The 22,889-nt window shown below is 50.8% G+C and overlaps 1 long non-coding RNA gene across 1 annotated transcript; it reads right to left on the bottom strand.

Moving 5' to 3' along the window:
- Positions 1–3,979: 3,979 nt before the first annotated feature.
- On the bottom strand, positions 3,980–13,983 carry LOC114071442. The gene is made up of 3 exons (XR_003574036.1): positions 13,971–13,983; positions 5,631–5,634; positions 3,980–4,055 (listed from the first exon to the last, which is right to left on the bottom strand). It is a non-coding gene; the product is annotated as an uncharacterized LOC114071442 (long non-coding RNA).
- Positions 13,984–22,889: the final 8,906 nt, after the last annotated feature.

Here is a 22,889-nt window from a genome sequence, read left to right as displayed (position 1 = left end):
TGTGATTCTGTGATTCAGTGGTTCTGTGACTGCTCACAGCCCGCCCATGACCTTGAACATCTTTTCCACCCTTCCAGCGCATGATTCGGGGGAGAAAGCAGCGACGGGGGCGGCGGCACAAGTATCGAAACGTTTGTTCAGCAGTTGCTGCAGAAAAGCAAACTCGCTTCAATCTGCAGAGATGCCAACTGAATTTTGTTTTGTTTTGGTGTTCTGGAGGAGAGCCAAAAGCAGGATGTTGTGAAGCCTTCGGCAGCGACTGCCTGCTTGTTCCATACCAGGCATAACTCTGGATGTATTTTTATCGGCAAACTCGGTCCCACGCATCGGGATGTGCAAACTCCAGCCCTGGCCGCTCTCTGAAGGCAGAGTTTCAGGAGCTGCCCTGCGAAGGTTGTGCCTTTTCCCTGCCAGAGGACTGGCAAGGGGTTGGTTTGATTGGAGAGGGGGAGAAAAAGCAGCTCAGTTCCCACTGGGGGTCCCCACTCCTCGGGAGATGTCACTGTGGTCCCGGCTGCAGCTCCACAAGGCTGCAGTGAATCTCAGGGATTGCTTTTCGCGTTCCACGTGGGGCTGAGGCAGATTGTGCTTTGTCAGCAGAAGGGCCTGCTCTCTCCCTTGCACAATAGAACACTGCTGGGTATAAATAGCCTTTCATGCCTGTCACCTCGGTGACTTTCATGGCCGTGCCCTGATTTATCCCCGCTGCCAGAGGATGCTTCAGGTGCGTGTGCTCTCCCCACGGGACCGACCACATGTCCAATTTAAACTCCCGTTTAAGAGGCTCTGTGGAGCAGCAGCACACCAAGCCCAGGTTTTAGCAGTTTCCAGAGCTGGGACTGGCAGAGGGTGGGGAGAGCTGAGCCTTTTGTTGCTGTTTAAGCACTTACAACTGTTGCCTTCACAAAGGATCAGTGCTGGGAACGGGGAGACATCTTAAGGATGTCTGACAAACGTATGTGCGCTCGGGGACCACGGGCCTTGTCTCCAGAATACGATGAAGGGAATGGAACATGACAGGGCTCCGGGGGGAGATAGAGCCAGTGCTCCACCTGCCTGCCTGGAACCAGCCCCCTGGACCTTCAGGGGGGGATGGCAGTGGCTGGTGGGGGGTAGGATGGGTGCCCAGCACCCAGTGGGCAGGGAGGGAATGGGTGCTCTCTCCTGTCTCTTTGTCCAGCTTCACATCTCACTCCCATCAGCGTTTGCCAGTGCTCACTCACCAGGTCACTGCCCCAGTGTCACCTGGGGTCAGTAAGTGTTATCAATTTCATAGCAATAATTAAGGGATTTATCTCAGGGCTTTTAAGGGCTGGGTACAGAACTCCAACCCAAGTGACAGGAGTGTGTTGAGGTCCAGACAGAGACGCCCTGAGACCGGGATGTCCCAGTCCTCCCCTCTCCTTCTTTGCTCCACCTGCATCCTGGTTGCCCCTTTGTTCCCAAGAAGAGCCCCTGAGGTGACTATGGATGCCTTTTCAAATGCTCATCGTCACATTATCCATCAGATACATATTTACAATCATTCATTAAATTAGGATGTACGTTTCATTCTTCTTTCTTAGAATATTAATGCCTACTCCTGGCTGAAATGCCATATGAATATTCATTAAAAAATCAATCAATTCCTGTGCCAGGAATGATGTCATTTGAGCAATAACTGAAGCAGTAATCGAGCTTGCTATGAAAAAACGATGAATGCCATCAGATCTAATGTTTATTGAACTCCGTGGGGGTAAATCACAGCAGGTTTTTTTTCCCAGGCTTTTGTGTGCATTCACCGGTGCTCCAGTTCCTCCTCCTGCCTGGCTCTGGGAGCCCAGCCCAGGCTGGGCAGGAGTGGGAGCACCTTGGAGCAGGTGTGAGACATCCCCGGGGGATGGATGGGATTGGGAGCCGGGGGGACGTCGCGTCACTGCCATGGATCAGAATGAGGAGTGGATTAGGGATTTGTCTTATAACAAAGGGAAACAAAAGCTCTCAAAACACTTGTGGGAAACCTGGAAAATTAATTGCTTGAAGTCTTCTTTCCAATAGATCTTTGGCTGGTGAAGCTGTTTCCCCTCACTTGGAGTGTTCTCCTGAGTGATGGCTTTTCTTGGCTTGTCCTCTCTGGTCCAAAGGTGCAGCTACCAGGGCAAATTCAGAATAAAGAGTAACAATTGGCTTCAGGAGGGATCATTATTAACCTAAATTTCCTCAAATCAAGACTTTCCCAACAATAGCACAGGACCTGTGCCAATGCCCGGGCTCCATCCCGTGATAAGATCACACTCTGGTTGTGTGGGAAATATTAAGAGTTTTGGCTTCACTTCAGCAGCAAGAGTCACTCAACCCCCTACAACGAAAATCCAGACTATCCCATGTCCAGCAGCAATATTTCAGGAGCCATCTGGGCCGAGCCCAGAGCTGTGGGAAGCTCCATCCCCTGCCTGGCCCATCCTGACTGACCGAGACAGGAGCCCAGGTCTGCTGGTTTAACTGTGCAGGTGCCACCACCAGCAGGGAAAACCCTCAGTGCCGGTACCAGCCCATCTCCAGTGGTGAAAGAGCCCCTTCCCAGCAGCCCCTGCCGGTGACAGGGGATCCTGGTGGAGGAGGAGGAGGAGGAGCAGCAGCCAAGGTTACCCGCTCCCACCTCCAGCACTGCAGCACCGACTCGTGAATCACGGCTCTGACAGCGCTGACTTGCTGCATCAGTCACATCACAGACACTTCAACCCAAAATATTCCCCTACAGAAAGGAAGGGGAAACACAGGCCGATTATGCCAGTCTCATTTACATTGCTTAGCTTGGAGAAATTCAATGCCTGCCTCTGTCTCAGGCAGTTTTCACGCTCTCTTCGAGGGCGTCATCGTCTCCTGCAGAGCAGCCACGCAGCCACCCCCTCCCCTTTCCACCTGACCAGACTTATCCGCCCTCCAAGGCTGACCTGAGCTGCTTGATTTAAGGCTTCTTGCTTGTGTTTCTGTGCACCTACATCCCCAGGTGGGGAGGGATGTGAGAGGAACTGCGGGGAGAGCATGAGCAGCGTTTCTTTGCTCCGCGGTCAACTGAGCTGTCAACTTTAAATCAGTGCAAATTATTAGCCAGGAAAGACTTGGGAAAAGGGATGGTTGTATCAAAGAGATGAGCCACACTGTGTGAGAGGCCTGAGAGAGTCTGCAGGGAGTTTGGTGAGAGCTCAGAGAGACAGCAGGCAGGCAGGGGGAGGCCTGTGATGTCCTGTGAATTGCCCCAGCTCCAGTTAATCGCCATTTCCGAGCGTTAGAGGCAATTAAACATCAAGATCATTTACCAGACGAGGTTCTATCCACCAGCGTGTCGAGTCTTTAAGATGAAAGCAGATTTTTTTTTTAATGGAAATTCATTTTAATTCTGCTCCTGGGAAAACAGCCTGCAGTCTTGTGTCCAGGGAGGTCAGGAGCCTCCCAGCATCCCAGCCTGGCAGCCTCAGCCGAGCCAGGGCTGTGAGTACCTGCCGTGAATTAACACGGCCAGAAAATGCCTCCCAGGGCTGGGGCTTCTCTGCTCCCTCCTGCACAGCCACCACACCATTATATAATAAATTATCGCTAAAACAGGCCAGCAATCCATGATTTTTGTTGTTGTCCCACTCTCACCTCGTGGGAGCCAGCTGGAAACAAGCAGTGCCTTGAGCTTCTGGAGCAATTCTCCCAGCAGGATCTGAAGGATTTCTCTATTTACTAACAAGCAAAGCCTTTTTACACACAGCCTTGTGCCAGTTTAGTCGGGACCACGAGGCCGCCTTGGAGACACCCTCATTTCTGTTTGTTTTAACTTATTCCCAATCATTTTGATGCAAATCAAATAAAAGCCTGGTTGGAGTCAAAATAATTGACATCTGCATCGAATCAGCTGCGTGGCTCGGGGCGATGCTTGAGCCTTGTGTAGGTGCTTCATGGAAAGAACTCAGAACTTTATGAACCTCATTTATAAAAAATGACAACTCCGACTCCTCCCCATCCCTGGAAGTGTTCCAGGCCAGGTTGGATGGGGCTTGGAACAATCTGGGACAGTGGAAAGTGTCCTGCTCATGACAGAGAGTACAGCAAGATGCTCTGTAAGGTCCCTTCCAACCCAAACCATTCTGTGATTCCATGAACATCCGAATCCATCCCCTGGGCTCCCTCTGAGCAGTGTTTTATCCCATGAGTGACTTCATCATGTTCTTAGGGATGCTGAGGTGGGAAAGCCCTGCCCAGAGCAGTGAGGTGGCAGAGCCTGTGCTTCCCTTTTCCTGGCTGACATCACGGGAGCCAGAGCAGAGGGTTGGGATAACTGGAGCCATCAGACCCTGGTCAAAGCTGGAGAGGAGGGGAAAAATTGACTGAGCTGAACAGCCACCAAAGACAACAAACAAAAGGCTTTCTCAGATAGGAAATCATCTCCCTGGCTCCTGCAGCTTTGGCTGAGCGAAGATTTCAAGGCCTTGTCCCAAAATGTGTTTTGTCCCATCCCTCCTCCTGCGTGGTGGGTCCCAGAGGCTGCACTGGATACTCCCCTCATCATCCCTGATGTTACCAGAGGGCTGGATGGCAGTGACATCCCAGGGTCATGGCTGGGCTCAGGCAGCTCAGACCCATCAAAGTGCCAGTTCTGAGCCCCGGACCTCCCTGGGGAGCTGTGGGGGCTGACCTGAAAACATTGCTGGGCTGGAATGAGACCCACCCCGTGACCCAGGAGAGATTTACTGCAGCAGGGTTAAGGCTTTCCCAGTGAAATACACGCCAGGGAGGCTCCCTGGTGGGAGCAGAGTGTAATCCTGGAGTGGGAAGTGGAAGGAAGACACCACGACACGGGCGAGGAGCAGAGGAGGAGCAGATGAAGCCCTGGGACGGCCACAGGTTGTCATCAAACCTCTTTATCTCCATTTCCCAGAGGGAAAGGCAGGTGTTACACCTCCCTCCAGACCCGGGTTGAGAGGTGTGGACCCAAATAGTCACTGCCCCTTGTGACCAGACCCTGCATATCCTCCCACAGCACTCAGCCCTACTCTGCTGACTGAGGGGAAAAGGAAAATCTCCCTGGAACAAATAAATAAAGCACTTAAACAAGGGGTTCTGATACATTTTGTTTTGTTATTTGCTGCTATTCATAAATTATGTTAATCCCCATGAACTTTATTCAGCTGTAATGGGGCTGCCTGTCCTCTCCTCCCTCCCTGAACACCAATTGTGCTCAAGTGGTGGCTAAATGAGCCATCAAAGGGAAGGGCTCTGAGAGCAGGTGATTTTCTCTACCTACCAGATGGCCTTGCAGCACAAATATTGGTCACGTGTGTTGGGCTGGGGAGACCAAACACAGCAAACTACGAAAATTCCTCCTAATAGGAGCATTGATCTGCTTGCAGAGTCCTTGCTGCAGGAAAACGAGTCTCTCAGCAGACTCCTCCTCGGTTTTTGCACGTCTTCCAGAGTCCTCTTCCACCTGGAGCTGCCCTGATGGGTGTCCAGGGTGGTTCCCACCACAGCAAAGTGCTGGGGACCAGCTCATGCCACTCCTGAGCCGTGTCCATGGGCATCCCCACGGCAGCATCTCTGATGGCAGGAAAGTTGGAAACACCTTGAAGGTCTTTTTTTCATTACCAGGTTTGCTGGAAAGTCACATCCCTGTACAAAATAAATCAGCCAGGCACAGGCATCCAGGAATGCACCTGGAAAGCGAGGTACAAAGTGTATTAAAACCACCTTCAGTGTCCTCAGAGCCCAGAATTTGGAGAAGGAACAAAATCTCTAAAGCTTTGCAGTGAAGAGTTAAAAGTTTAGCTGAAGAGCTGCAGCCAGGAAGGGTTAAAGGGACGTGGGATGCTGCAGGATTGTTTCTTCTGCTTCACTAAACCACTGCTCAGATGGGAAAAAAAAATAAAATAAAATAAATAAATAAAAAAAAAAAGTTAGCTTTCCTCCCACAAGAATGTAAATGTTGGGTATTTTATCAAGTGATTTCTTCAGCCCTCAAGCCATTCTTCAATTTGAAATGCTAGATTGAAAAAAAAAAAAAAAAATGCAGAGAAGAGAGAGAGAAAGAAAGAAAATATTTCCGCAGCCCAAGAACACTTTGCAGACATTATGGAAAATGTTGCCTGTTTTGTTTCCTCTAGTCACTGAACCAATCTCTCGCATTAAAATCAGCATAGTAGTAAATAAACATGTTTTCTCTCGCCCCGGAGCCATTCTGAGACATCAAATGGTACTTAAGAAATGTTTCTTTCTCCATCACAGAGCGTTTTTAAAATGTCCATGGCTGAAGGGAGGGAAGATGCTCCCCGGGCTGGAGCATTAACAGGCTCTCTGCTCTCTCTGAGCTGGGGAGGCCCCGGGCAAGTCACAAAGCTCGGCTTTTCTCTCCTCTTTGAGCACCGGAGAACAGGAGTTTTCCGTGCAGCTCCCCGTGGATGTGGTTGGATTTTCCTGGGATCCTTGGAGAGGTGCTGGGGGATTCCAAAACCCACCTCTCTCAGCTGAGCTGGTCAGTGAAGCATCTTGGGGCGACACAAATGACCTGAGTGGTGTCCCCACATCAGAGATGACCTGGGGTGGGCTGTGGTGCTCAAGGAGGGACAAGGGGATGGTGCTGGTCATCCCACAGGGATCTCTGCCCCAAGGAGCAGCTCTTACAGATCATCTTGTTCTAACCCCTCTATCACTGCAGGGACACCTCCCACTAGCCCAGGGTGCTCCAAGTCCCATCCAACCTGGCATTGGACACTTCCAAGGATGGGGCAGCCACAGCTTCCCTGGGCAACCTGTGCCAGGGTCTCACCACGCTCCCAGGGAAGAAATTTTTCCCAATACCTGATCTAAATCTACCCTCTTTCAGCTTAAATCCATCCCCCCTTTTCCTATTACTACAGTTCCCAACGAACTGATGTTGAGATGCTTCAGTGAAAACCACAGGAGGGGAGCTGGGAACGTCACATTTGAAGGGAATACAACTGCTCTGTCTCAGAATGCAGTTTTGGGACATGTTTCTCATGCATCATCACTTAAAAAAAAAATAAATAAAAAATACCACCCTGATTTTATCTTCAGCAGAAAAGAAAATGTGTTTGTCCTGACCTGACACTGTTTTTTAAAGTGTCAAGTGCTAATGAAATTCCTCAGCCTTGAGCAGTTCTAGGCATCCAATGTTGATTTTTAAAATATGGGGATATTTCACTGCAGATTTTAAGGCAGCCTCGAAATGATAAACGTTCGGGAGAGTGAGAGGAAAGAAACTTCCAGATTCCAAGAAGTTCTGCCACGATCTCGCATGCAAAGAGCAAACGGGGGGGGGGGGGGTTTGTTACTCCCTCGTTTAGCAGGGTTGGGCCAGCACTTTCATCATGCAAATGTGCAGATTTTCATATTTTTGGGCTTAGAGGAGCACCAAAGCAAAATGATTTTTTGTTTTTTTTAGGCCAGAGGACGAGATCTGGAATGGAAATGTGCCCGCAAGGCTGGAGCAGTCCCACCTCAGAGAACTCTGCTTTTTGTCTGCGATGCTTTAAAAGGCTTTTTCAGTGGGAGAAGGGTGTGGGAAGAGGGAGCAGCCCGGGATATCGGGAGCTGGGGGTCCACAGGTCCCAGTTTGCCAGGGGTGACTCCCTGTGACATAAAATCTGGGCTGTGAGACCACCAGAGATCAAAACTCCAGTGGGTTTTCCCAGGGATGGCAGCCCTTGAGCGGTGGGGATGGAGGAAGGTTGGGGAGGTGGGAGTGCTCCCTCGGGATGCAGAATCCCAGCTGGTGGGACTGGGGGATGCACACGGTGCAAAGTTCAGCAAATGCACCAAGACTGATAAAAATCAAAGAAAAAAAAATATGATGAATAAAGTGATAAAATAAAGGAATAAGGGTAAATAAAAACAAAAGGAATAAGATTAAATGACAAAATACAAAATTAAGTGAAAATATATAAAATGAAGTGAAAAGACATGAAATGAAGGGGAAAAATAAAGGAAAAATGCATTATAAAGTAAACAAGATATAAAAGGGAAATGGTAAAATGGAATGAAAAATAAAAAAAAAGAAAAAAAGAAAGAAAAAAGAAAATAAAATATGAAAGAATAAAATGAAGTAAAATACAAAGCAACGATAAAATAAAATAATAAAGTAAAATAAAATAAAAATAAGTGAAATAAAATATGTAAAAATAAAAATAGAATAAAATAGAATAAAATAGAATAAAATAAAGACATAAAAGAAATAAAATATAAAATAAAAATAATAAGATCAATAAAAATAAATAAAAATAAATTAATAAAAACAAATAAATAAAATAAAATAAATATAAATGAAATTAAATTACCTGAAAATAAATAAAAATAAATAAAAATAAATAAAATAAATAATAAAGAAATTAAATTAAATGAAAATAAATGAAAATAAATAAAATAAAAGAAACAATAAATAAAATCTATTCTAAAAAAATAAAATAAAATAAAGTAAAATAAAGTAGAATACAATGAGCAGAATAAACGAAAACCCGAGGGAACGATCCCGGCTCCCGCCGTTCCCGCCCCGTTCCCGGGCCGTGCCCGCCCCTCCCGCGGCTCCGGGTGGGGGTGAGCGGGGCCCCGGGGTGGGGGGGGGGGAGGTTCGGGGGTCCCGCCCCCCGCGGCTCCTCCCGCCGGTGCCCCCGGAGGGGCCGGTGCCGCCCCCTCCGCCCCGTCCCGTCCCCCGCCCGCCCCCGGGCGGCCCTGGCGCGGAGCCGCTGCCGGTGCCGGTCCCGGCGGGCCGGTCTGTGCGGCGGCTGCCGGCGCTGCTGGGCGAGGTCAGGGAAAGTCCATGTGAGGAGCGGCTGGAATCACTTCCTGCCGCCGCCCGGCCCCGCCGCGCCAGGCCCAGGGCAGCCTCGGGGGCCGGCGCCCCGCAGGTGAGCGCTGCGCCGGGACCCCGCGCTCGGGGGGAGACACCCCCGGCCGGGCACCCCCGCACCCCGCACCCGCAGCGAGCCCCCCGGGGCCGCCGCGGCGCCCGCTCCGCGCTGGGGGGGATTGGTAGGGGGGTGGATTGGAGCTGGAGGGGGGGGGGGGGGGGGAACCACACGCACATCGCGCCCTCCGCCCGCATCCTCCGGGGGTCCCCGCGGGGCTCGGTCACACCGCGGGGTGCGGGGGGTGCGGGGCTCGGGAGGGGAAGGGGTGACACCCCCCCACCCCCACCACCCCCGGCGTGCCGAGAGGGGTTTTGGGGGGTGTCGCGGAGTTCCTGCCGGTCCTGCAGCAAGGTGGGAATTGGGGGGACACCAGCCCCTTTCCCCCTTCGGAGAGGCTGCGGGGCTGAAGGTCGGGATCGGGGATAAATGCGGACTTTTGCTCCCGCTGGGGAGGAAAGCGTTGAGAAAGGGGGGATTTTAATAAGGAAAAGGCGGCGGAACGCTGGAATTGGGGTTTGGGGGAGGACCCCCGAGTCCTGGGGGGTGGGGGTGGGTGCCCTCCTGGAGGGGGCTGATGGGGGTCTCGCCATGGACTGTGCCCCCCATCCCAGCGCGGGGACCCCTCTGCCCCGAGGGGGCTTCGCGAGCTTCGTGGTGGAAAAAACTGGGCTAAGAGCTGGGTTTGGATTTGGGGAGCGCCGGCGCTCCCCTGCCCACTGCAGCTGCTGTAGTTACGGCGCTCAAGGACTTCTGCAAACATCTTCCCTGCCGTAGGAAAACCCAAACGCCAGCGGTACATCGCGTGCTGCTCCCGCCGGCCCGAGCGATGGCAAAGTGCAGGATCACTTCCAGCCAAGTCTCCATTACCCGCCGGGTCATTAATTTGAATATTCTCTTTTCTTTCCCCCCCCCCTCCCTCCTCTCCCCCCGCCCCCTCCTTTCCGGAGGCATTTGCGAGGTTGCGGGCAGCTTGATGTGCTCTGTGCCTGCCAAGTGTTTGCCTCTCGCCCTGGGTAATTGAGGGGCTGGCGTGCCGGCTCACCTTCTCCAGCTGAAATATTAAACAGCAGGAGAAGCTGGAAATCGGTAAACAAACCGGGAAAATTGCTGCTTCTCCACGGGGAGAGCTGGGGGGGGACTCTGGCAGTGGGGTCCCCGGGAGACCCGGTCCTGCTCCAAACTGCAGCCTCCCGGCACGGCTAAGCCCAAATTTCCTGCCTGATTCACAGCCTGCTCTGAAATTATATAAGTTTTTCACCAAAAAAAGAATAAAGCTGAGCTGTTCCTTAGGAGCTGAATTGCTGAGGATAATAAGTCTGTGACCCCAAGGTGTGGATAATGGAGGTGATAGTAGCTGGATTTGAAGTAAGCGGCAAATATAAAATAATTAGGGTTCTTCCTCTCCTCCAGAGAATAAATGTGCTTCTGTGACTGTAACTGCAGTGTTTTGGGTTTTTTCCTCCTGCAGAGGCCTTTTAATTAAGGCTTCATGGGGGGAAAAGCTGGCTCATTGGGACACTGGAGGGTGAGGATGGATTTCTGGAACTTAAAATTTGTCAAAAAACCCTCCCAAGGCAGCTGGAAATATAGAGAGGGGGGTAAATCCAAGTGTCAAGGCAGGAGCAAGGGGGTCTCTGCAGCATTGGAGGGGTCCCACTGGGACCCCTTCTGTGTTGGCTGGGCTGTGGCTGTGCAGAATTCCCCAAATTGTTGTTCAGGGCTCCCCAAACTTTCCCCCAGAGCCCCCTTTGTTCTAGCAGATGGATGCCATTAGCTAAGGTACATGCGTTGATGCTGGATCACTTTGGAAGTGATATTTTTGGAGCCCTCTGGCAACATAAAAGCCTTTTCCTCTCCCCAGCCGTGACTCTGTGCTTTCCTGAGGGAGTCTGCTGGGATTTGGGGCTGGAGGGTGGATTTTGCTTCCTCTCAGCAGGTACCAGTGACAGGTCCAGGGGACACGGAGCATCCTCCCTGCTGGTAAGTCCAGGGAAGAAAAATCCCCTCTCCTTGAACTTGATCCTACCTGGAGCATCCAGGTGAGTCCCTTCTGGCCTGGGCTTTGGCTCAAATCCCAGCTGGGGTGACGAGGTGCTCGGGGAAGAAGAGCCAAGAAACCTCCTGCCAGAGCCTGATCTACCCAGTGAGCTCTGGGTTGGCTTGGGAGAAACCTCCAGACTGGCCTGTGCTTTCCCAGCCAGGGAACACAAACCAGCTCACCTTGGAATGGAAATATTTATTTCAGACTGTCTTGTTCTAAAGGCCCTTGGCCCTGCCAGGCCCTTTGGAGGGCTCGTGCCAGGCTCGGCAGGGATGTGCTGGCTCTGGTGACACACCAGGACTGAGCCTGGCACTGGGGTGACATGGATTGGGGACAAGCAGCACGGAACAACCTGTGAAAAAGGGTGCTGGGACTCGGCTCCTGCTTTGCTCTGTGTTTAAAAATACTCAAGCCTGACAAAATGGGGTTAGAAGGGAGGGTTCAGCCATGGGTTTGAATTTTTCCAGGTTTTCTGAGCCAGCAGCTTTTCAGGTGGGGAAATAGGGTGGGATGTGCTGGGCCGAAGGGCACCGCTCCCAGAGAGCTCCAGGGATGCTGAGGAGCAAGGGGGGCTGCGCCTTAATGACTTTTCCCCCTCCTCCTTTTCCTACCTTTCTTTGAGTTTACTTGAATGCAGCGTAAGAAATAAAACCCAGGCATTCAGCTGGAGGAAATTAAAGGGAATTGTGAGTTCCCTGCCATACCTAATGGCCAGAGCGAGCATCAGATCTTGCTGCAATTAGGCTTCAAATCGAGCTGAGCCTGTGCTTGGCATCCAAAGAGCAGCTTCCCAGCCCATTTATTCCTCATCCAGGGAAGTGGCAGCGGATCCAATAGCCCTCAGCACCCACTGGGATGGGCACACCTACAGGAGGGTGGTGTGGTTTTGTTCTTTTTTTTTTTTTTTAATTATTAAATCCAGCCTGTAAAGCAATTGAGAAATAGGTGAAGCGTGCTTAAAAGAGGGTGAGGCTGTTGGTTTTCTCTACCTGACTTTATTTGTGAAGTGACAGGAATTTTGACAGGCTTTGTGTCTTTTTTAGCAAATCAAGTGTCATGCCAGGTTTGCCTGTGGATGAGATCATTTGCAAAATATGTTTCCCAGCTTGCTTCAGGCATAATTCATTGTGTCAACTGCAATTGCTCATTTGCTAGGAACTGTGATTCATTAGCGGTTTATTTTTTGTTGGGGTTTTTTTTTTTCCTTTTTTTTTTTTTTTTTTTTTTTTTTTTTTTTTTTTTTTTTTTTTTTTTTGAGTCCAACTTTTTTTTAAGTGAATGTTTGGAGGCAGGAAAGGAATTTAAATGAAAAAAAAAAAAAAAGAAAAAAAAGAAAAATTAAATCTTGCATTCTTTGTACCCGCAAATTCTGCTGCTAAGGGAAAACTTGCTAAAATGCTGTGATCCCAGGGAGGGAGAGGCAATCCCAGGCGAGCTCCCCGGGCGGGACTGCGCTCGGGTTTGTCATGTGGTTGCTCCTAAATGGGGACGGAGGTAATAAAAATCGGACTGCTGGGACAGAGCCTGCCATGTAGACGATGGAAGGAGAGTGTGGAGCTGCTTCCTCCTTTTCCCTGCTTGGGGGGGGGCTCAGCCTGGTGAAGGTTCCCGACTCCTCCTCATCGCCAGGTTCTGGCGGAGATCGCCCCGGCCGGGCTGAGGGGGATGCTGATGTCGGCAGCACGAGGTGTCGGGACAGTGGTGTGGGGAGCAAATCTTTGTTGTGGTGACAGAGACCCCCTCAAAAGCTCAGGGCTCAACGGGATAAAATGAAGATAAGCAGCCCTTGGCCCAGGTTTTGTGCTGTGTGCGTTCCCGGGGCCGCGGGCGCAGTTTGGCCCCAGGCTTTGCCGAGGTCCTCACGTCGGACTTTGAAAAGAATTTTGCGTGTTGAGTACATTTTTGTGTGTTAGATTTCCTATGAAGACAAATAGTTCAGTGCATTTTTTTTTCCCCTAGGTGGGTGGATTGGGGGGAGGAAAGGAAGGGGGGGGCAGGACTCGCTGCTCCCGCTTCAGCAGCCACAAACCACCCTCCCCTAACAAACCAGTCTGTGTGGGCTGAACAAATTGATACACTTTCCACCAGAAGATTGATTTTATTTTTTAAAAAAAACTCAACTTCTGAGTGATTATGAACTATACATTTAAGCATAAGTAACTTGACAGGTTTGGGTTTTTTTTCCCCCCGCCCCGTGCAACAATCCTCTCTAAAACACTCATAAAATATTTTAGGCTTTGGGGTTTTTTTTTTGCTGAGCATTCGTGCGTTCTTTGTGGTCTTCCTCCCGGTTTAAGATTTTTAGAAGCCGGAAAAAAAATTGGGAAAGGGGGAGAAGAGAGCACAGGAACGTGGGGAGTCTGCTGACTTCTGGCGCGCCGGCGCCGTGCCCGAGCCCTGCCAGTTTTGCTGCAGAGCCCGGTGCCAGGAGCGAAGGGCAGCAGAGCGTGAGGGGAGGGAGGTGACTCCATCAGAGTGACCATATATAGTCACTGGGATGAGATTAAATACTTCACCTCCCGGTGTCATCCCCGCGGCCATAAAGCCAATATCAGGATCTATTAATCATTTGTTAAAACGGCAGAGGGGAAAATTCCTGCTTTTCTGCGCAGCGGTCGGGGGCTCTTCTGGGTGTATCGATTTGAGGGGGAGAGGAGCCAGATGTTTGTCATCTGTGGGGAAGGGGGAGATGAGTTTCAGCAGCACAGGGAAGAGCCCTGTGCAGGGAATGGCAAGTGAAGCGGGATGGAGGTTGAGCTTCCTCGGGTGGCAGAGCTGTGATGGGCCCTGTGTTCCGGTGCCAGCACTGGCTCCGCTCCACACGCCCGTTCCTGTCGTGGTATCCACTGGGGAAGCATATGGCAGCCTTGGATATATATATATATATATATTTTGTGTGTGGGGGGACATGTTTTACATGCCAGTTCTCCCTGTCATAGGACAAACATTTACGATTACACGAAGCATTAGGAAAACGGGGATGGGGTTTGGAGGGAGCATCGTTCCCTGCAGGGATGTTCTGGGAGATGCTGTTTTGTGGTGACATGGCAGAGGAGTGATAATGTTTTGGTACTCAGAGCCCTGGTGGCATGTCACACCAAGGTGTGACATGCAGGTGTGTGAATAAAGGGTTGGTGGTTCAAGGTGTGCCATGCACAAGACAGTGCCCAAAAGAGATGGGGAGCGAGGATTTATACACTTGAAGGTGGTTAAAATGACTTGATTTCCAAGGGAAGAGGCCTGGCTAGCACTGGTGGGAGACTTGCAGTGGAATAGGATGTGCCTGGCTGGAATAGGATGGTCTTGGAGGACCGTGGATCCCTCCTGGGAGAGGTGCTCCTCTTGGGTGCGAAGCTCGTGGCTGAGATCCTGTGGGAATGAAATTCCCACAAACAGGAGTAACCCCTCTCTGTAGAAGCCCCTTCACTGGAAGCCTCCCTGTGCACTGCACCAGCTGTAGCAACCCTGAAGGACTAAATCTGAGTAGGCTTTGGTTGTTGTGTTGTGGTTGGAATCCCATTCTCATTGCAAATGTGAAGCTGATGATGATTTGCTAATGGTCATATGGAGGGTCTGCATCCCTCTGACTGCATCTTGTCCCTTCTAACAAATCCTGATGGGCTGTGAAAGGAAACACTGTGGTTTTTGGATCATCCCTGGGGCTGCAGCCCAGCCCCACGGGCAGGTGCCGGCAGCTACATCGCTCCCTCCTTTCTACGAGCAAAACTTGTCAGAAACTTCATTTGTCTGCTCCACAATTATCTTCTCCTTCTGTGCCTCCCCCCGTTTATCCGTGCTAACACCATCAATACATGCCCATGCTTAATGAAACATTATTGCTTAGGTTTAATTGTCTTCTAATTAAGTAAAATAAAATTTTGCACGGCGGTTGCAGCAGCATCTCTCCTGTCCGTGGATTCTGCTGTGGTGCCACCTGAGCCCCTGGTGATGCTGTTCAGTGAAGGGGTGATGGACAGCAGCAAGCCACCTCCTCCGAATCTGCTGCCTCTCTATATCATCCTGGTTAAATTAGATCAATTTCCAGGTTTAGAGCACCCTTTTTTTGGGGACAAATGTAAGCATTGGGTAATGCTGCTGGGGTTGTTGCTTCAGCACAGCGCTGCTGAGAGACACCTGGGGTCGTGCTGAACACCTGGGGAAGATGAAAACAGGGCATGCAAGTGTAGCACTGAATTTTTGACTCTTGTCTGAGCACGGTTTCTACTCTTAATGCATCGTTAACATGGTTTTCTGCATTGCATTCAGTTCCCATTACAGCACTCAGTTCCGTCTGTTAATTTTGGTATGTTGATATTTTTGTTGTCAGCAGTTTTTTTTATTTTTTGAAGCATATAAAACCATTAGTGTGAAAGAAGATTAAAAAGATACATTACAATTAAAATGTTAATGAAATCGGCATCATACAACTTTTGAAACCATTTAGGCATTAATCTTTCTTGGTCTCATGTCCATTAACTCGGGCGATTCTTATTCCACACTGACCCCTGCTGAGAGAGTCGTGCTATAATTGGATTTTAAGAACTGGGGGGGAAGAAAAGGAGGGAGGGAGACAAGGCTTGGAAAAAAGTGGAAGTTGGGAAGGTTGCCTTGGCTTTCTGCGTGGTGTCCATGGAAATGAACCTCGTACAAACCAGCCCCACGGTTCCATCGCTCCCGAGTCCTGCGTTCTCTCCACTGGGCAGGTCTTGCCAGGGAATGCTGGTGTTGGAGGCTGGGGCAGAGCTCTGGGAAGTGCTGGGCTCCTTGGCAGCTGGCTGTCACCGTGACCTTGGGCAGGACACGAGCACCAGGCTCCGCTTTGGTTGATCCCAGTGTAACGTGAGCAGGGCCGGAGCCGGATGGTGCGAAGCCTTTTTAAGGCTCTCGGAGGAAGGGGATGGGAGAACAGCAAGTAATCGTTTGCTGTTATGGCTTCAGCTTTCCCCTGTTCCTCCAGAATAGTGTTTCTACATTTTATCTGGTTTGGGTGTTGTGTTTATTTATTTTTTTTTTAAAGGAGCTCTTTTTCAGCTTACACAATATTTGGGTGAGGGCCAGCCCCCCCTCCCCAGGCAAAAGAGGAGGATTGACTAATTCACAGGCTGTGTAGTGAATCCAACAACGGGACTTCTTGACTCATCAGACAGCTCCCAGGATCAGTGCCATGGCTCCATCAGGGCCATGGGCTGTGCTTGGCTGCTCCAAGGCTCCAGCCCCTCCAGAACACTCTGTGCTGGTCAGTCTGAGGCTCAGACTCGCTCCTGGGCACCTTCTCCAGAGCTTTGCTTGTGCTGTCCAAGAACTTCACATCTCCTGCACCTCCCGTGGGTTGCTGGATGAATTGGGAAGGGCAGGTCCTTTCGTGAAGAGCACAGCTGTCCTTCCCAGCGTGGGGACGGGGTTTGGAGTCGTTGGGAGGGTGGGTGCGCTGCTGTCCGGGTAGGGACTGGATGAGCTGGAAGTCAAAGGATGAGCACATCCCGCTGAGGGAGGAGTGGAGTACCAGCCCAGCTCGTGTTTATGCTGCAAGCATGAATTTTTATTTGTTAATTTATTTTTTTAAATATAAAGCAAAAAGCCAAACAGCCCCGTGGAAGCTGCAGAGCTGTCGTCTCCCGGCCGCTCCGCTCGCTCTGCCGTCGCTCCGTGCGTTACCACGCAGGCAGGGGAGCAGGGAGGGATGCTGGTGGGCTCCCTGGGAAGCCCACTGGAGCTGAAACATCTGCAGGGCTCGGGAGAACACGCTGGCAGTTTCTGGGGGCTGGGTTCATGCCTTGTGAAGTGAGCCATGAAGCACAGAGCGTGCTGCTGGCACCGCATCACAGGGACGCGGGTGTTGGGCGGCCGGGGAGATGGAAGGGCTTTCTTGGAGCCCCGGAGTAGCTCTTTGCACACAGCAGAGCCTGGGGTTTAATTGTTTTATTCTCTTTTTATGTGGGTAAAAAAAAATAATTTATTGTGTTGTTGTTTTGTGTCGAGGCATCGTGTGGATTTATAACCTGAGAGAATTTGGGATGAGGATCCAGAATCTTCAAATAATGGCAGGAACGGGGGAGACCCTGCCCGGAGCGTGACCCATCCATGTCCCAGTTCATGCAGCTGGATGAACTGGGGATGTGTTCTGGCACAGGGGGGTGGTTTGTGCCTTTGGGTGCAACCAACAGTGTTTATGCCACTCAAGTTAAACTGCCTTTGGGAAGGGAAAGGAAACCATCCCAACCAGAGCAACAATATCTTGGTGTGTTTGACCCATCTGTGCCTTCCCATGCTACAGTCCCACGGGGATCCTGTGCAAGGAGAGAATTCCTGGGAGCAGGAAGGCTGGCAGGCTCCTGAGGGTTACCTGGAAGTCTGGTCCAGAAGCCCTCAGAGGTGCAGCCAGGTGGTTGACCACCAGGATGGAGATGGGAGCTCTGGTGAGGGTCACACCCTTCTTTCCCTGCGTGAGCTCCCCCTGCTCTCCCATCTCTCTGTGTGGTGGCAGGGAACAAAGGAACTACTGTCTGGAATTCCTGCCTTGTTTTATTGATGTGCACTGGCAGTTGTAGGCCAAGGGAGAGGGAGCAAGAAGAAGCAGCCCTAGACATTGCCAGTGCGTGTTTGTAGCCCAGCACGCAGGTGGGATTGCTAGCAAGGTGAATTTCTGTGCTGCAGACCGAGCACACCAGAATCAATATGTGAGTAGGCCAATAAAATCTGTGGGAATTTCATTTTAGCTCGTTTCAAGCAGTCTAATAACTGGTTTTTCAGGCAACTGTTAGATTGTTTGGGTTTTTGAGGTTTTTGGGGGGGGGGGGTTATTGGTGTTTTTCCCTGTGCAACTGTGAAAATGTAGATTGAGCCCAGTGTAGTGCTTTGGTCTGGCAGTGTGAGCACTGAGCCCATGGCTGGTTTGCTCTGGGGTCAGGCAGGGAGGGCTGGAGAGCCTGTGCCACCAGCTCAAGGGGCCTGGCTCTGGCTGGTTTTCAGACCTAGTGATGGTGGCAATGCTTCTACTTCCAGATTGCAGCACTTTTATATCTTTATATGGTGGTATTAGGATTTTCTAGTCCCATGTCCTTGAAGGTTCATGAACCAGTTTGGGGAGGAGCCTGAAATGCCCCATCCTGTTCTGCTCCCCAGCTGGGACCAGCCTGGAGAGGAGCACAGGATTGGCTGCATTTTGAGTATCTATCCTTCTTCCTGGGCTGTCCAACAGTCCCTGCTCAAGACCCTTCCCTGGCTTGGGAAAGCACCTGGCCATTCCCTTGGGAGTCTGTGGCCACAGCAGAGCTGCTGGAGGTACCTGAGCTGTGTGGTGTCTTTGTGAGTATATCTACAATGAAGTTTAGGAAGTTACCTCATTTGCCTTCCCTCTGAGATCCCAAACTGGCTGTCGCCTTGTTTGTGAGTGCCTTAGGAGAGGTGTATCCCGCAGTACTTGCTGACTGATCTGGATTTGGCACGAGAAATGATGCAGAAGGGAGGATTTAACTTGTTGCAGTAGGATTTGGATGGGGTGGAGAGACCAAGTGAACCTGCAGCCTGAGCATGTCTGGTCCAGGCCATCACCCCGCCAACAAGGTTAATCTTTTTGCTTGACCACCATCAAAATACAGAGGATTACTCCATGTACCACAGGGATGTCCACAGTGCATCTTGTTGATTTTAAACAACAAAAATATTCCAGTGGCCTTTACCGCTCTTTTATAAGGTTTTATGAAGCGAAAGTCGTGATCTGTAGGTTCTTTTTCCACCTGGAAAGGGAAATGCAGCCCTTGCACCTTCCCCCCCAAAATTCTTCAAGCATTTTCTACGCAGTTCAATTGCAACATGTTTATAAAGCAAGACAAGTTAATGCCGAGTGCCAGCCCAGGTGGAGCCGAGCTCCTGCGGCCTCCCTCGGCTGTGCGTCACGGATAAGTGCTGCTGGAATGGTTGGGGTGTCCCACAGCCTGTCCCCTCCCCACCCTCCAGCCTGCTCCTGACCTCCTGCGTGCCTCAGGAATGTTATGTAAAGCGTGATGTGCAGCATTAGCAGCGCAGGTATTTGGTTCAGGCGGTTCCCCGGGCGGTTCCCACACCCTCGGGATCTCCGGGACGCACGTGCCGACGCCCGCGCCGTTCGCCGGGACTTTGGAGAAGGTTTCCCTCCTGGCGTCCAGGTGGTGGCTGTCAGGCATGGAGGAGGTGGGTTGGGAGCTTAGGAGTCGAGTCTGGTGGTAGCAGTAGGGATGGATGTGGCAGTCTGGGGAAGGAAGGGAGAGATTTGCTGGCAAGCCCGTTTGAGGGAGGCTGGAACGAGGCGTGGCGAGGAACTGCTTGACGCTCGTTAAAAGGTACGGAAAGGGGAGGATGGGATGGGGTGGAGGATTGGTGGAGGATTAACCTTCTTCCAGGTGGGGTGTTCTGGGACCTGACAACACACTGTCACACTGTCTGCCAGGATGGGGGTGGAGGGTTTGTACCCACAGTGCCAGAGCATCTGTTGGCACAGCTGGTGTGTGAAGACCCTGCAGAAACATCTGAGCGTGTTTGTGGGCTAATGACGCCGTGACAGCCAAGCCACCGAGGGATGAGTGTCTGAAACGCTTTGTAGCTGATCTGTGGTCTGAGAACTTTCCCTGTCGTTCTCCTGCCTGTTGCTGGATGTGGCTGGACAAACTCTGTGAGTTTTCCAAAACTTGTTTGAGGAGGGGAATAATCCCGTGTGCCTGTGACGGTTTCACACCGAGGGCAGCGGCTGAGCTGACATCTGAGAGGCTGTTTTCTCCTTGCCCTGGCTGCACAGATCTGATATTTGAATTTTAGTCTTCGTTTTGTAGGTGGGAGAGGAACCACCCACCCTCAAGGCTGAATGATGCCCTGTTGTGTGTGTCACAGGCGTGGGTAGCACTGGCTGGACTCTACGTACTTGCTGCATGTGGTCCCTGGGCAGAGGCTGGGGGCACTGGCTCGCTCTGGGGCACATCCTGGTGTTGGCACTGCAAGGCAATGCTCTTGGGAGCACAGCCTACACCGTGGATCCTGCTTCATGCTTCCCTCCAAATCTGATCTGAGAGTTTCTTTGCCTCTTGTACGACTCCTGTGTTTTATCGCCCCGTGCCAGGGCTGTCCCAGGAACCCCCTCTCTTGTAGTTCAGGGAAGGTTAGCTCAGGTTTAAACCACTTGGTTGTGGTTGCTTAGTCTTAGTGACATATTAAGTATTTAATATCCAAGTGCATTAGCTTCCCACCCACATCCCCCGCTGCAGATGGGCTGAGGGAAATCGTTGGTGCCCACATCTATTAGGATGTTGCCCGGCATACTTGTATAAATGGCTTCCTCCTGGACCTCTGCTTTTATGTTTAGTTCCTGACCTAATTAGCCATGAGCGATGGCGTTGGTGGAGATCTTAGGGCCGCATCAAGCAGCGAGATTTCGGGAAGATCGCTGCCCGCCCGAGGGGACACCCGGCACGGTGGGACGTGGCAGCGGCGTCACAGCCATAATCCCCGCTGGCTCTGCAGAGCCAACTGGGCCAAAGCAGTAATAACCCAGCCAAACCAGTGCTCCCAGTCCCTGGTGGCAGGTAGGGCATGCCCTGGTGCTGCCACCTCCCCTCGGCGCTGGTGCGAGTGGAGAACCCGCCTTAATCGTTGCGGTGCCTCTGATTGTGTTACGGCTTAATTTCCAGGTCCTTGCTTAACTCGTGCAGTACATCAGAGGCTCTTGTGAAATGTAATGTGCTGGAGCAGCAGCACAGGAAAAAAAGCTTTCTGCCTTCTGTGAAGCCAGACTGTTGCAGCGTAATTTGTTTTGTAAGATTTTGAAAGGCAGTGTTGCAATCTGTAACAGTAGAATAGTGGGAAGATGGTCAGGTGGTTCTTGGGACTTCAACAGACAGATTTCATGTCTGTGTGTTTTTGCAACACCTTTCTATAAAGGGAAACATAATTTAAAATATGATTACTTAGTGTTGTAACAGTCTTCTCAAACGTTTTTGCATTATGCAGAGATCATTATCAGAGGCTGATATTAACTTGCAAAGAATATTATGCAAATCATTCTCCTGTTCTTCTAAAAAGAAATTTCCTTCATAATGCAAAGCATGACAAAAAAAATTGTGCAGAGGCTTTTGGCAAAATTACATTCAGAAGATGTAACAGTTTTTCTGCTTACTAGCACAATCCGTTTCTGCCTTTCCACTGGATTTGCTCAACTCAAGCTGATAAAGGCTGAATTTTAAAATGAGGGCCGGGGTTGGGGGGAGTGTATTGTACCTCGTGGGCTCAGGAATAGACAGGGAGGTGTTTTGTGCTTAGATCAGTGTTTCAGATCCGTCCTGACAGTGATTACAGGCTCTGATAGTTCTCAGCTGTTCCTCACGCTGGGATTATTTGGTGGTGTTTCGTATCCCGTGGGTTTGGGGGGGCACAGCGTCACCCTCGCCTCGATCAGCGCCTTGGGGGGGACCAGGCTGGGATGCACCTTACAGGGTCAGGCTCCCCAAATGTGCAATATTACCCATTTATTCAGCCTCAGGGTCAGTGGTACCAGTAAGACCATCCTGAATGAGGGGCGCTGTGAGCGATGGGAGGTTGGACCATGAACACTGGTGGTGGGATGGGTGGTCCTGCCCCGAGGCCTTCCAGCCTTCACGGAATCCCAGGATCACTGAGGTTGACAAAGACCTCTAAGACTGAGTCCAGCCTGTGCCCCATCCCCACCTTGTCACCCAGCCTAGAGCACCGAGTGCCACATCCAGGACACCTCCAGGGAAGGACACTCCCCCACCTCCCTGGGCAGCCCCTACCAAGGCCTGACCACCCTTTCCAGGAAGAAATTCCTCCTGATGTCCAACCTGAACCTCCCCTGGCACAGCATGAGGCCCTTTCCTCTTACCCTGGTGTTACCTGGGAGAAGAGGCCAATCCCACCTCTCTACAACATCCTTTCAGGTGAAGCAAGAAGGTCTTACCTGAGCCTCCCTTTCTCCAGCTTTGGCATCTTCCTTGCATTTCTCCGAGCATCAGCATGTTCCTGGAGGTAATCCTGGCCTGGCTGAAGTCATTGAGAATTTTACCACTGACTTCATCCCTCCTCCATATATTTTTGTGTGTGTGTGTTACAGACTGGTTGTATCAGTTCAGAGCTGCCCCATCTCTCACACAGAAACCAGACTCTCCTTAAAATCGAGTGGATTGTTTTAGAGGTATCGGCTGTTCTGCTGTTGTTATAGATTGACTGACAAAAATAGACCCTAATAAATATTGTAAATGACTAAAATATTTGCAGGCTGTGCACTGCAGTCAGATTTGGAAAGGCTCATTTGCTGTAGAGCCCCCCTTTTCCAGGCACTTAACACCATTTCATAAAAATGTACCGTTTGTCCTGAATTTTTTTCAGGCATTTCTCAATACAAATTTGATTGAGGAAAGTCAGTAATATTCAGACATGTAGATTGAATTACAGCGTTATAAAATGGCAGGGAGAGTTTTCCCCAAGACGAGAAGTTTTCAGGCTCCCTTTTTTTTTGTGTGTGTGTGTGTCTGGTTAGATAACTCGATATTTAAAAATCAACCCAAATTAGATAAAGAAGCTGGAAGTCGTAGTTAGCATTCGTCAGGCAACTTAGGCTGGATGTTCCAGCGCTGAGTGACTCCACCTCTAGCTGCAGGGTTTCCCTGTTATGAACGGGTGAATACTAATCCTTGTTTATTCCCTGCTGCAGAGAAGTGGATTTATCCGGAGTTTGCTGCCTGGAAAAGGAGCCCTGGGTGCGAGCGGGGTTGCTGGGCCCCAGGGCGGGTGCGACGCACCCCGTGAATTCCACCCCTCGCACCTTCTACCAACACCAAATACTTTTTTTTTTTGGAGGGGAACTTTTAACACCCCGAAAGTGGCCCCGGGGTGTGGTTGGGATGTGATAATTAGAGCAGTGAGGCACTGCATGAGTTGGCTGTGCCTTGTGCTTCCCGGGGCCTGCCCTGGGCATCTCCCGG

Source organism: Empidonax traillii, unplaced genomic scaffold (assembly GCF_003031625.1).
Source record: "Empidonax traillii isolate 1590-97213 ecotype Southwest subspecies unplaced genomic scaffold, ASM303162v1 scaffold2025:size44679, whole genome shotgun sequence".
NCBI lineage: Eukaryota > Metazoa > Chordata > Aves > Passeriformes > Tyrannidae > Empidonax > Empidonax traillii.
This window is presented reverse-complemented; position numbering and strand designations above follow the sequence as displayed.